Here is a 10487-nt window from a genome sequence, read left to right as displayed (position 1 = left end):
TAATTTATTTTGGCCTTTTGATAACCTCAATATTAGGAGAAGTGTATTATCCCTTTAAAATCCATATATGCCCTTTAAAATTTGAATTAAAGACCTCTCATAATCAATTTGTATGGTGTTACTTTAAATTCTATGGCATAATTATCTTTTACTAAGTTCTAATATAGCAATATTATTGAAATATTGATCTTATAAAAAAAAATTAAAATATTTTTTCTTCTTTTCTATTGCATATTTCTTTGGACTTCAAAATTTTAATTGTTTTTGCTTCTCTCTTACCTAAGCATTGATTGCACTTTTATAGAATTTTCTAAACACAACATTGGGAGATGGAACAATCAATACTAAGTAGAATATTTATCTTACTTTCTTGTGAGTCAATGATTGGGTTTTGGAGATTAGCTCGAACACTAATATAAAGTTGTAAAGCCATATTAGATGATACTTTTTTTTTTCCTTGAAAAGATGACTTCATTAGAAGGGAAGAGACAAGCAAGAGGCTTGAAACTTCCGAAACGGAAATACAAGGAAGAGATTGGAGGAGCTAGAATGGGAGAGAGAAAAAAATCATCCTCTCCCAGGTCAGAAAGAATATAAGAGAACTCATCCCAATCTAGATTAGACAAGGAGATATTAGACCTAACTAGTTCACTGGAACAAAATAATTTGATAAACATTTATCATACACAATAAAGGCAGTGGAATATTTCTCCTTGAAGATTCTCTCATTACTACTTTAAATCTTCTAAGAAATCCCTTAAGTTTAGAAAAACTCCATGTTGAGAAGATTGAAACCAAGTATTCGACATAACCAAATGATTAAACAAGCTTTGGCAAATGTAGACCCAAATCTGCCTGCTAAAGTGGCAGTGTGGGAAGAGATTATCAACCCCTTCACCGTCCTCCTTGTAAAGAGCGCACATTGAAGCCAACCTCCAACCTCTTTTTCGCAGGTTATCAATTTTCAAAATTCTATTATTAATTGCCAGCAAACAGAAAAATGCTAACCTTTGAGGGGATCAAAGTGTTCCACAACAGTTTGAAGGGCAGACTTAGGTAATTATGAGTATCCTTATGAGAAAGATGTTTGTAAATGCTAGCTATCGTGAAAGTCTAGGAGCTAGAAAGATCTAACGAGCATGAGTCGGATTCCCCCTGCTGATCATAAATCAAATTGAGTAACTCGATTATTTAGTTAACCTCCTTACCTCTAACCTATTAGTAATTTAAATGATAAATCCTAAAAAGACTTATTGTAATGGCCCCAAAAATATATATATAAGATTAGTAGAATAATCTTTTAAAAAATTAATTAATTAATTAACTAATTAATTAAATAAATAATAATTATTAATTAAATAATATATTATAATATAATATAATAACATATTAATATAATATAATATTATATATATATATATATATATATATGAATCTTTAGGAAGTATCCTGAAGATTCAATTCAATTCAATTGAAATTTAAACCCCTCTCAAATTCTCTTCAGCGTGCTCTCTTCACTCTCTCTCTCTCTCTCTCTCTCTGCTCTCTCTCCACTCCCTCTCTTTCTCTCTCTCTTTCTCAATTTCTCTTCCATTTCTCGGCCAAATTGAAGAACATACATCATTCCCGGGTCCCAACTCCGCTCTTCAAAGATTTAACTAGAGAAATTTCATCTTTTGCGCGCTGTAAACACCACTTCAGAGCTAGTGTAAGTGAGCTAAATTATGTCAGATTTTATTTTAAAATATGTCTAATTTAAATTGATTATTTTATTTTAATTGTATCTGTATGTCTCGGTTTAATTAAACTGTGGGGATTTGATCAAATCGGGTTTTTGGGAATATATTAAATATATGCCTGGGTCAAACCGCAGGGATTTGATCATATTTTTATTTTAATTATATTCGATTAAATTTGAGTATATGAATTTGGTAAAATTGGTTTTATTAAAATATTTATATGAGTAAAATTGAAGTACGTGGATTTAATCCTATCGTATTTTATTTAAATGTGTTTGAATTAAATTAAATATATGAAGGTGATCATACTGCATTTTTAATAAAATATACCCGAGTATATTATTACATATTTTCTCCAGTAATTTATTAAATTATAATTAACACTCGAATCGTGTGGCATGAGTTTAATTTATTTTATTGCATAATTAAGTATGTTGGGATTTTTATGGTGTTATATTTATTACGTGTTTTATTGGGAATAATGATGAAATTTTATTTCAAATTATATGTTGAGAAAATGGTGAGATTTATTTATCAATTGTTTACTGGGAAAAAAGATGAGATTATGATATTATTTTTATTGCATAAATTATATTTATATGTTTTAAGAACCCTAATGGGCTGGATGTGGTGAATGCTCGGTATCATAGCTACAGAGGAACATTAGTGCAACTACACTGTTGTGGAAGTGTTGGCGGTAGATAGCCGATTTGGCCTGAGTAGGGTTGTACCCACATGTTTTCGAAGCAGGATGTGGTAGGCAAATCGATCTTACAGACGTAATATTTTGATTTAGTTTTGGTCGGCCAACCAAGTTAAGTCCAGTTTTTGGACTGCACAACTTGTCATGAGGATTAAACATGACATGCATCGGCCAAAAAGGAATTCTTTTGTACATGTTCGTATATTTAAGTGATTATGATGATTTAATAAGCCTAGATGGTGTTTTGGAGGAAAGTATGTATATTTATTTATATGAGTGATCTATGGTTTACAAATGTAATTTGATTTAAAGTAAAATTATTAAATGTATTTTTATATTATAAAACTCACTTTTACCACATACTGATAATAATCAAATCTTTACTTTTTTTTTTTTTTTCGTAAAAGAGGGCGGTACCTCCTTTCTTAATAATCTAGTCTTTACTTGCTGAGAGTTGTCTCACTCCAATTTTTATCAAACATTTCAGATATCTTGAGGAGCATAACCTAAATCAAAATAGAGCAACGGAAGCATGAGTAGGATTAGAAAGAGTGGTTTGGATTAAAGATTTAAATTTGTTATTTGTGTATATTTTAGAATTTCTAAAGATGTGTTTAAATTTGATATTGGAGATATTTTGATAATGAGGTTATTTAGTACTCTAATATAATGAATTTGAGGTCTTCTGCTGTATAAAATTAATTGTAGGTTCGGGTTACTATAGTTGGTATTAGAGCTTAGGATATAAATTCTGTAAACTTTAAGAATGATTTTTACTAGAATATATATATATATATATATGAGTTATGATAAGAGTAGGAATGAGTAGGTTAGGATATTTTTTAAACCTATTTTTTATGCGATAACAATAGGTTCTATTTAGGGTTATATTTAACAAATTTCGAGGACAAAATTTTTATAAGGAGGGGAGAATGTGACGATCCTAAAAATATATATACAAGATTAGTGGAATAATCTTAAAATAATAATAATAAATTAATTAATTAACTAATTAATTAAATAAATAATAATTATTTATTAAATAATATATTAATATAATATAATATTATATATATATACATATTGTTAGCCTTAGTGGCTAAAGGTTCTCATTCTAACTTGTTTTGATGACAACAACCCATTAGTAGCTCTTAAAGTATGCTAACATTTTTCCTCAAGCTCAGTTCAGATATACAAGAAAACTCCAAGGCAAGCATAAATGTCAAACATGTATCGAACAAGTAAAGAGCAAATAACCATCAACAAAGTCCAACATATAGCACATTCGGAACTCAACGACTCAAGAAAAACACTTATGATTTCTACATTACATATATGTGTTGGGTTGTGCGTATAAGATTGATATTGTAACTCTTGTGCATATGGTATGTTGAAGAGTATCTTGCAAGAGACGAGCAAATCACACATGCATATAGTTCATAATAGGTTAGAACATGATTCCGAGTTCACACATGCATGTCGAGTCATTTAAACTGCATAAGATGTCAAAATGGCTTTCAAACGTATTTTATCAAACCAAGACATCTTGAAATTGGTAAAAATTAATTCTGAACAAGATAGAACCTTCACTTGAACGAAAACCAATTTTGAATGTGTTCACATTCATACAAGTAAAAGGGTTTGTTGACGAATACAGGGGATTCGTCGACGAACGAATGAAGGGATTTCGTCGACGTACATAGGGGAATCGTCAACAAAAATATACCTAGACCACCTAAAATCTCAGAGCTAGTTCGTTGACGAATACAAGGGATTTGGCAACGAAGGCACAATGATGGTTTGTCGACGTGCACATAGGACTCGTCGACGAAAAGAAACTGAGACTTATATGAATTCAGCACAAAAGGATCCATTCACAAAGAGAGTAGTGTGAGATTTTGACTTGTAATATCAGTTCAAAAGTGAGCAATTGAAGTTGTATCTTATTGTTTTGATTTATTGTGTTGAAGGGTTCTTTGTGAGCCTTTGTAAGGTGACTCTTGGTGAGCACCTTGTTGTAGCTCTTGGTGAGCAGTTGGATTGTAAAGGCTTCTCTATCGGCGAAGGAGGATTGCTTAATGGATTTGGAGAATCCTTGAGTTGGTCTCAAGGCGTGGACGTAGTCTTGGTGTCGAACCATGTTAATATCATCATGTTGAGCTTTTCTTCTCCTTCCTTTTTAACTTTGTTTGCTTGTAATTATTTGTCTTAAATATAAATTGTGATATAATACTCTTGCATCTTGCCAAGTTATTTTTGTGATTGTAGAAAAAGTTTTATATCCGCGAAAGACGTCTATTCACCCCCCTCTGAACACACACCTGGGCCAACATATATAAATCTTCAGGAAGCATCTTGAAGATTCAATTCAATTCAATTGAAATTGAAATCCCCCCCTCTCAAATTCTCTCGAACGTGCTCTCTCAACTTTCTTTATCCGTTCTCTCTTTCCACTCTCTCTCCTTCTCTCTCTCTCTCTCTCTCTCTCTCTCTCTCTCTCTCTCTCTCTCTCTCTCTCTCTCTCTCTCTCTCTCTCTCTCTCTCTCTCTCTCAATTTCTCTTCCATTTCTCGGCCAAATTGAAGAACGAACATCATTCCCGGGTCTTAGCTCCGCTCTTCAAAGATTTAAACCGGAGTAATTTTGTCTTTTACACACCATAGGCACGACTCAAGAGCTAGTATAAGTGGGCTAGATTATGTTAGGTTTTATTTTAAAATATGTCCGATTTAAATTGATTATTTTATTTTAATTATATTCGTATGTCTGGGCTAAATTAAACTATGGAGATTTGATCAAATTAGGTTTTTAGGAATATATCGGAATATATGCCCGGGTCAAATTAAATCGCGGGAATTTGATCATATTTTTATTTTAATTATATCCAATTAAATTTGAGTATATGAATTTGGTGATACTGGTTTTATTTAAATATTTATGTGAGTAAAACTGAAGTACGTAAATTTGATCCTGTTGTATTTTATTTAAATATGTTTGAGTTAAATTAAATATGCAAAGGTGATCATACCTGCATTTTTAATAAAATATACCCGAGTATATTATTATATATTTTCTTCGGTAATTTATTAAATTATAATAAACAGGCAAATCGTGTGGCATGAGTTTAATTTATTTTATTGTATAATTAAGTATGTTAGGATTTTTACGGTGTTATATTTATTGCGTGTTTTATTGGGAATAATGATGAAATTTTATTTCAAATTATATATTGAGAAAATGATGAGATTTATTTACCAATTGTTTAGTGGAAAAAAAGATGAGATTATGATATCGTTTTTATTGCATAAATTATATTTATATGTTTTAAGAACCCTGATGGGCGGAATGTGATGAATGCTTGGTGCCGTAGTTACAAAGGAACATTAGTGCAGCCACACTGTTATGGAGGTGTTGGCAGTAGATAGTCGATTTGGCCTGAGTAGGGCTGTACCCACATGTTTCTGAACCAGGATGTGGTAGACAAATCGATCTTAAAGATGTAATATTTTGATTTAGTTTTGGTCGGACAACCAAGTCAAGTGTAGTTTTCGGACCGCACAACTCGTCACAAGGGTTAAACATTACATGCATTAGCCAAAAAATAATTCTTTTGTACATGTTTGTATATCTATGTGATTATGATCATTTAATATGCCTAAATGGTGTTTTGGAGGAAAGTATGTATATTTTTTTATATGGGTGATCTACAGTTTACAAATGCAATTTGATTTAAAGTAAAATTATTAAATGTATTTTTTGTAACAACTCGAACTCGAGCGGGTTCCTATATATAATTATTTAGAAAAAACAAATAAATCTCAATTATTATTATTCTAGAGCACTAATTAACTTTATTACAAATATATATCTCAATTATTAAAATTAACATTCTTAAAATTCTAAAATACACAAACAAATTCTAAATTGTATTATACAAAATTTTATTATACTCTGCTCTTTCTAATCCAACCCACGTATCTACTGCGCCACTCTGATTTCTGGTACATTTTTCAAAGTTATCTGAAATGTAAAATAATGATTGGGGTGAGACGACGTTCAGTAAGTAAAAAAGATTATTATTAGTGTGTGCCCAAGAAGAGCTTTCCATGATTATAATTTCGTAAATTAACATTTAATACTATAACTTCAAAACTTCATTTAAAATATACATAAATTTATAAATTTTTGTATAAAACTTTTACCATCAACTATAGCAGTAAAAATATTTTTAATCATATACTGTAACTGTTAATGTCACGACCTGCTCATTTTCCACACATTTTTTTTAAATAATAATATCATCATAAAATCAATACTACACATCTCACATTCCAGCTCAGCAGGTCACAATCCATCTGGACCCGTGGGTATCAGGGATACATCAGAGTATACAGCAGAAGCCTACGTAGCAGAAAATGTACAATCATATTCATACCATCATATTATACATCACAATGTACCAGAGTTACTACAATCACTGTACTTCCATATATACATCCCAAAAATGAAATCTAGGGACAATTCCCACAAAACCATACTATCCCTACCAAAAACTTACCTTCAAAAAGGGCAGATAAATCACAATATGTCAGCGGGGCTTTTCCCGCTCTCCTATCTGGGACTTTTGGAAAATTTGTAAAATTTAGGGGTGAGACACCTCTCAGTAAAGAAAATAAACTAATACCAGTGTGTGGCAACATGAGTATTCATTGTTCTACATATATCATACATAACATTTTCAATACTGTTTATCAAATCTGGGAAAACGTACATATATATCAACACATGGCAGAATATACTGCATTTTCATAAACATATCTCATCTCATACAATAATAATAGCACGAAAACATCCCTGGTAGGTTAGCTGGTTGTTGTCATGTATTACCCCCACATAACTGGGTTGTGTGGCTCGAATGCGGGACCTAATAATGGTTGGCCGACCACTACCAAGTCAAACAGTAGTCTGTAGGTCCGATGGGTCTACCTAGACTGGTCCGTACACCAGGGGCGATAACAGCACACTTCTTGAAAATAACCACATCGACCATCCAATCTCACACCACTCCGTACAGCGGCGTTAACACAGATATCATGATCACGAAGACCATGGACACATAGCAACGGTACCGTGCAAGTGCTAGCCTAAACCAAGCCAACCAGGTTCTGATATCATATAACATATATTAAAACTGTGATACATATAGATATCTCATATCATTTATTTTCACATAAATCATATCATTTCACATATATACGTGTATCATGAAAATCATCGGCCCGTACGCTGGCAAACCATAGCATAGCCCGTATGCTGGCAAATCACAGTCACATAGCACGGCCCCTACGCCGGAAAACATAGCACAACCTGTACGCTGGAAAATCACAGTCATATAGCACAGCCCGTACGCTAGCAAATCACATAGCTCGGCCCGTACGCCAGCAAATCACATTGCTCGGCCCGTACGCCAACAAATCACATAAAAATCTCGGCCCGTACGCCGGTTTTCCATCATAAAAATCCATTTCATCCACATTCCCAGAAAACAGTATTTCACAACATTTTTATACTCATGTCACACTGAACAAATTTTTCACGTATTCAACATGTCATCATTTAAACAATATTTTTGAAATATAAATCATATATATAAATATATATACATTTTCTGCAAATAAGATGCTAAATATATATATATACATGCATTTTCTTAAAACAAAACTAACTTAATTTATCCCCTTACCCGATTCCTGTAAAGCCCCTAAGAAAATCTTCCCTGCACCCGCAGGGTTCCCAATTCAACAACCCTAAAAATGAAAACTCGTAAAATTAAAGTTCAATATTTTCGTACGTACAACATTTCCTATAACTACCACAAAGTCAAATTTGGCTTAAAAAACCTTACCTCAACTTAGGGATGATTCCCAACGTTCCCAATTCAACACCCCTGGAAATGAAAATTTTCAGTATTAAAGTTCAGTATTTTTATGTGTATATCACTTTCTTCAACTGTCAAAAATCCAAATATTGAGTATAAAGCCTTATCTTAGATTTGAGATAAAATCTAACTTCGTTTCCTTGACGATCCGCTCCGGCAGACTTGTAGAGAATTTCGTCAGGAGCGTCGTGGTGGCTTCGGTTTATCGATCCGACATAAAATTGACCCGGAATCGAAGAAAGAGAGAGAGAGAGAGAGAGTCTCATAGGAGAGAGAGAGAGAGAGAGAGTCGTAGGATAGAACAATGAGGCTTCCTAGGGAGGCTTGTACAATTATATATATTAATATTATAATAACCTACTAATTGAAGCAAAACTTCTTAGAGAAGCTTGTATAACTTTACATATATATTAATATTATAATAACTTACTAATTAAAGCAAAGCTTCTTGGAAAGCTTGTATAACTTTATATATATATATATTTTCCTTCTCATACTATTTATTTTACTTGTTAATTTAATTAATATATTTCATTTTATTATTATTATTATTTTTTAATTTTTTTTTCGATTACTATAGTTAAATTGAATTTATTAACTTTAAAACTGTAACTACAATACTTAATATTTTATATATGTATATACATATATATATATATATATATATATATATATATTCTTATATACACTTCTTTCAAATCATCATTTAGGCACAAAAAAGGTCCCGTTCACATAAATGCATATAAAAATGCCATGTTCGCATAAATGCATATATACATATACTATAGAAACCTCAATTAGGCATGTTAACCGTAAGTCATTTTTACTCCCATGACAAGGTTGTATGGTTCAAAGAGTGGACTTAATTGGTTGGCCGACCAAACTAAATCAACGTAGATCATCATTAAGTAAGATTTTCTCTATTAAGTCCTGACTCGAAATCAAGTGTGCACTCAGGAGAAATCCACTGTTATATAAAACCACTCTATAAACAATGTGAGTATACTCTGATCCGTTTAAACTTTAAGTTACGGTATTAAGCATGCGTAATTTCTGTATCCTTTGAGCCATAAGGGGTTTTGAAAACGTTTTATGATATAATTTATGCAATTAAAATAATATCATGACAATCTTATTTTTTACTCATATTTTCGTGAAATATACAACGTAAAAATAAACTCATGTCATCTTTACTCATATTTTTCGTAAAATATATAACATAGAAATAAACTCATGCCACACGATTTTCATGTTAAAAATATTTTTTTGAATAGAAAGTAATGTTATAAAATACCCGAGGGGTTTAGAACATTACTTAACTCAAAAATAAACACAAGTATATTAAAAATAAAACTAACATAATTAAATTTGCATAAAAATAAACTCAGATATATTTAATGAAAAATAATTAACAGAATGAAAATTTACTTACATTGACTTAGCCCTGTGAAATAGTCACAACGAATTTTATCTCTTGAAATAAGATTTGGAAAAAGTAGAGGAGTGAGAATTTTAAGTATAAAAATTCTTTCTCCTACTAATTCTTTTTGCTTACTAATCATTCTCTTCCATTAGAAAATTTTTTGTGAAAAATTAAGGTTGAGAGCTTCCTATTTATAGTAAAATTTTGGGAAGGAAAATTGAATTTTCAAGAGTGTGGGGAGAGGGGTGAAATTTTAATTTTAATTTTTTAAAAATAATTGATGGGAGATGGGATGTAACGACCTTATTATTTTCCATATTATTATTTTTCCATAATATAATAAAACCTATATAATAAATCCAGCAGATCATAATCCACTTGGACTCATGGGTACTAGGGATACATCAGAAAATAGCACGGAATTCTAAGCAGTAAGAAACATAAAATCATAAATAACTCATAGTTCCATATACCATCTATCACAATACCAGAGTTACTATATCCGTTGTATTTACATACATAAACCACCCAAAAGAGTCCTAGGGTGTGACAACCTGCTTAATTTTCGCATATTTTTTTTTCCATAATATAATAAAATCAATATCACAAAACTTAGTAGATCATAGTCTACATGGACTCGTGGGTACCAGGGATATATCAGAACACATAACGGAAGCCTAAGCAG

This window comes from Malania oleifera, chromosome 13 (assembly GCF_029873635.1).
Source record: "Malania oleifera isolate guangnan ecotype guangnan chromosome 13, ASM2987363v1, whole genome shotgun sequence".
NCBI classification, from domain to species: Eukaryota; Viridiplantae; Streptophyta; class Magnoliopsida; order Santalales; family Ximeniaceae; genus Malania; species Malania oleifera.
Note: the sequence above shows the minus strand (reverse complement) of the source record.